This window comes from Mus caroli, chromosome 3, assembly GCF_900094665.2.
Source record: "Mus caroli chromosome 3, CAROLI_EIJ_v1.1, whole genome shotgun sequence".
Lineage (NCBI taxonomy): Eukaryota > Metazoa > Chordata > Mammalia > Rodentia > Muridae > Mus > Mus caroli.
Window position 1 is genome coordinate 115,912,977 of NC_034572.1, and position 5,188 is coordinate 115,918,164.

Here is a 5,188-nt window from a genome sequence, read left to right on the forward strand (position 1 = left end):
AGGAGCATACCTGGCTGTTGCCAGGTAACTGTGGGGAGGAGCATACCTGGCTGTTGCCAGGTAACTGTGGGGAGGAGCATACCTGGCTGTTGCCAAGTAACTGTAGGGAGGAGCATACCTGGCTGTTGCCAGGTAACTGTGGGGTGGAGTTTGGACAGTAGGCTAACAGCCCTCATCACAACCTAGCATATAAGTCCTACTATTAACACCATCTTGCAAACAAGGACACAGTAACAGAGAGGTTAAATAGCTTGTCCCCAGTCAATCCTCACATTGGAAGTAGGGGATCCAGATGCAAACCCAGACGGTGTGGCTCCTCATCTGTGCTCAGAACAAACTCCAAGCCACCCTCTACCATGTCAGAAAGTAAAGGCTCCATTACCTGGGGATTGCTTACTCGACACCAGACTTCCCCGGAACATAAGAAAATGGTTATGAGTCACTGTTAGAGTAAATTCATCAGCTTTTGAGGCCAAAGGCAAAGAAGCAGCTGGGCCAGATGGGTGTTGGGAAGACAAGCCCAAGGAAGGCCACAGTCAGCCAAGGAAGCCAAGAAACTTGACCCCCAGATTACTTGCCGCCAGGCAGAACCAGAGCGAGCACAGCTAACCCTACTGAGGCTAACTTCCTGATACAGAAAAGTTTCTTTTTTCTTTTACATTTTGCATAGGAGCTGCTGCTTCTGACCCAGCCAGCTGGCTGGAGGCCGGTGACATGGAGAGGAAGTAGGCTGGCTGGCGGCTGCTTTGCTGAGCCAGCAGGCATTGCAGTGGGCCTGTGTCTGTGCTCATTTAGCCTCTGGGTGACTTCTGGCACGGCTTCTGGAGCTTATGAAAACCTTCCGGCTAACCTGTGGGGGACTTTGGGGGTACAGGGATCCTTACTCAACGCTGGCCTTGAGACTGGGTTAGAAATATGGCCACCTCCATTCCTTGCCTCTCTTTTTAGTACTGATAATATGACATCGTTGTTGACCATGATAATGCTTGTTTGGCTCCATTAATTTTACCTTAACTTCTTTAATTCCCACAACAGTGCTAAGAAATAGAATAGCCCTTATCAACAATTAATCTCATTTTAGTAATAAAGAAAGGCTACCCCAGAGAGACTAAATATCCTGACATAAATAGGGAAGGGTAGCCAGGTATGGAGATACACACTTCACTATGACCATTCAGAAGGCCAAAACAGAACGATTACAGAGGGTTAAGGTTAACTTGGGCTACATAGTGAGATCCTGTCTCAAACAACACCAACCAACCAACCAAGCAATAGAAGAAAGGGTATAGGTATAGACAGGATTGCAGAGTTACAACCTTGATGCAAGCCTATACCCAGACACAGGCTTCCATAGAAGTAGCTATGGCTAGCAGGGAGATGATGATTGAACTGTCTGCCCATCACTAGTAGAAGAGAATTGAAGAGACACTTGGGATTGATCAGGGAACGTTGTTGAGACAGGGTCTCGTGTAACTCAGAGTAGTGGATCCTATCTCCCTAAAGGCTTGCTTCAAACTCCCAGTCTTCCTCCTAACTTCCAAGTGCTGGGATAATGGGCTTGTGCCATTAAGCCCAACCAGAAGTTCTTTTTATTTAAGCAACCTAGGCAATCATGTATAGAGGCCGGGAGTGGAGTAATATAAAATAACACTCCAGTTTCTCTCTCAGGAGGTTCGTCAATTTCATTACCTCATTTCTTCGTTTACAAGAAAAGCTGAAGCGCCCAGACCTGCATGTAAAGTGAGGGTTGTGTTGTAGGATGAGTTGGTCTGGAGAGCAACCAACTTTTAGGGGTGTGTGTGTGTGCTTTTGTTGAAGACATAAATTGTTTATTTTTCTGTAGCTCTTGATGTAAATGCTAAAAAGCCAAAAGTTTAATATCTAGACTGTAAATCCAAGACCATTCTGGGATGCTGAATGAGACCATTTCATAAACAAAGCAATAAACCAAAAGTTTAAAAGAAAAACAAACTGAAGAGTTGCTAGCTGCAGCCAAGGCAAGTATGGCCCCAGATAGTAGTAGACGTAGTCCCTGGCATGGTTCTCTGCCGTCTATTCTTCCTACTGTGAATAGATGCTTTCAAAACTTGCAGTGACCCCTATATCCTACCAGTGGCCACACCTCCAGCTGGACTCTAGTCTGCTCCTTCACTGGCTGTGTAACTTCGGCAGTGTGTATCCTCTGGATCTTACTGGTCCTGCCTATTTGACAACGGTATCCACATACTGGTCCTGCTGTCACAGAGTGAGCACTTAGTAACTGTCACCTGTACTTTATAACCCCAAGTTCATTACACTTCAACCACGCCAATCTCTCTGCTCCCTGACTTTCACAAACTTGTGCCTACATTTCTCAGTATAGTGTCTGGTTGTCCATACCTACCATCAGCCCTGCTTATCTTAGTCAGTGTCCTATTTGCAGTGATGAGTCACCATGACAACTCTTATAAAGGAAATCATTTAAGAGGGCTAGCTTACAGTTTCAGAGGTCTAGTCCATTTTTATCCTGGCAGGGAGCATGGCACCGGAGACAGAGTTGGGTGTTCTACATCCATATCCACAGGCAACAAGAAGAGAGGGAGACACTGGGATTAGTTTGAGCTTTTGTCACTTCCAGCGACACACTTCCTTCCAAAGGGCCACACCTCTTAGTCCTTCTCAAGTAGTGTCACTCTCTGATACCCAAGCTGCTAGCACTTGGCATGCATCTGGCTGAACCTGAGAGGTATGCTTGTTTTAGGTCATTTAGTAGGTCAGACTTAGACTTAACTCTTTAAAACTTTTTTTTTATTGATTCTTTGTATCACATCATGCATCCCAGTCCTGCTCATCTCCCCATCCCTTCATATCCACCCTTCATCCTTGCAATGCCCCCCCCCCAATAAAACACACACATATACCACAAACAAACCACAAAAACAAAGCCTAGAAAACATCTCATCCTAGAAGCTGTGGTGTGTCACAGTGTGTTCCACAGTACAGCCCTCTGTCCACTCATCTTCACTTGCAGATGTTCGTTGCAGAGTCATTGGTCTGGTTCGAGATCTCTGGCTTCTCTGACACCATTAATATTGGATCCTCATCAGAACTCCTGCCGGTTATCCTGTAGCTGTCCTGTGTCGTGGAGATCCTGCAGCTTTGGAACAGCAGCAGAGGTCCTTTCACATGTCCCAACCATTCACAGATGATATAGATTTTGGGGTGGGCCATCTCAGAGCCCTGGATCTGGGCCTGGGTGGTAGCTGAGCTGCTCAGCTTCTGGCTTTTTCTTATCCACACCACCAGGGTGAACTCTCCAGCATTGCCCCTGCTAGGCCACCCAATGAGGCAGCTCTCTTGCTTTCATGCTCTTGGACCGGCTCATCCACACCCATGCCTCCAGAGCCAGCTCGACTGTGCTGCCTAGTCAAGTCTCAGGCCTACTCTCCCAAGTGCTACAGCCTATGAGGGGCTGGGCCAGTTCTCCTGCTCTCCCACCCTCAGGGCTGGCTCACCAGTGCCTTCATCACTAGGGCCAGCTCCACTGTACTGCCCACGTGAGGTGCAGGGCACACTCTCCCTAGTGCTAAAGCCACTGTCAGTGGAGGGGGCAGAGCTAGCTCTCTCACTGTCATGCCCCCAAGGCCAGCTCTCCCTAGTGCTACTGATGGTGAGCAGTGATTGGGCCAGCTCTCCAGAGCACTGCATGGGGCAGGGCCAGTTATGCACAACCCCTGGGCATCCATGTGGTCCCCAGTAGCTTCCCTGACCAGGGACATTCCTATATTCTCTAGCAGTAATAGGAGCTATGGACATCAACACCAACCCCTGCCACTGAGTAGCCAAGGACTCAGATATGGCCCTCAGCAGCACCTGGGGCTGGGACCTCACCATGGCCCCATGAAGCAGGGCTGACCACTCAGGCTACTCCTCTCCACCCTCAAGTCTTCAGTTCCATCTCTTTTCATAAGGCTTAAGCTGTTCCACTTCTCTTTCTCTCCCATCCGACCACCACATACCTAATTTTCACACTCCAGTGGCTCCCACTGTAGGCTGGCCAAGCAGGGGGTGGGCCCCTGGGCGATATCCTCCATCTGTGCTGGGTAGCATAGCAGCAAGCAGGTGTCTACAGCTCTCCTGTGGCTTGCCGTCCACGGGTCTCTGTCTGACTTCCTCCTCCAGCACTGTGCTGCCTTTGATTTGATGTGACTTTTATGAGTCCTAAGCATAAGACTGCTTTGCCACCAAGCCAAGCATCAAGCTAGGATGAACAAAGGACTGCCATCTGTTCTTCCCTTGACCGATGTAAGAACAACACTAACAAGGTGTCTCTTTGCCCACTGTCAGGGGTGTCAGACTTAAATTTTTTTATTAGATATTTTCTTTATTTACATTTCAAATGTTATCCCCTTTCCTAGTTTCCCCTCCAAAAAATCCCCTATTCTCTACCCCGTTCCCTGGCTCCCCAACCCACCCACTCCCACTTTCTGGCCCTTGTATTCCCCTATACTGGGGCATAGAATTTTCACAGGACCAAGGGCTTCTCCTCCCATTGATGACCGACTAGGCCATCCTCTGCTACATATATAGCTAGAGCCACAAGTTCCACCATGTGTTTTCTTTGATTGGTGGTTTAGTCCCAGGGAGCTCTGGGGGTACTGGTTAGTTTATGAAACTCAAGAAGAAGGAAGACCAAAATGTGGATACTTCGATCCTTCTTAGAAGGGGGAACAAAATACCCATGGAAGGAGTTACAGAGACAAAGTTCGGAGCAGAGACTGAAGGAACAACCATCCAGAGACTGCCCCACCTGGGGATTCATCCCATAAACAACCACCAAACCCAGACACTATTGCAGATGCCAACAAGAGCTTGCTGACAGGACCCTGATATAGCTGTTTCCTGAGAGACTCTGCTAGTAACTGACAAATACAGAAGTGGATGCTCACAGCCATCCATCCCAATGAAGGAGCCAGAGAAAGGACCCAAGGAGCTGAAGGGGTTTGCAGCCCCATAGGAGGAACAGACTTAAATTTAAGTGAACACCTGTAGCTTTCTGATGGACAGCAGAGCACCATTCCAGCCGCAGCCAGACTTTCTAGTCCTCATAACACCAACCACTCTCTGAGCTCATCATCTGTTGAGTGCACTCTGTCCACTCTGTCCACCCTAGCTGAGGTAAAGGCAATAGAAGTATGTGTGTGTGTGT

At 48.3% G+C, this 5,188-nt stretch overlaps 1 non-coding gene across 1 annotated transcript; it reads right to left on the reverse strand.

The window, feature by feature from the left end:
* Nucleotides 1–4,191: 4,191 nt before the first annotated feature.
* Nucleotides 4,192–4,331, reverse strand: LOC115030738. The gene has a single exon (XR_003836334.1). It is a non-coding gene; the product is annotated as a small nucleolar RNA SNORA48 (small nucleolar RNA).
* Nucleotides 4,332–5,188: the final 857 nt, after the last annotated feature.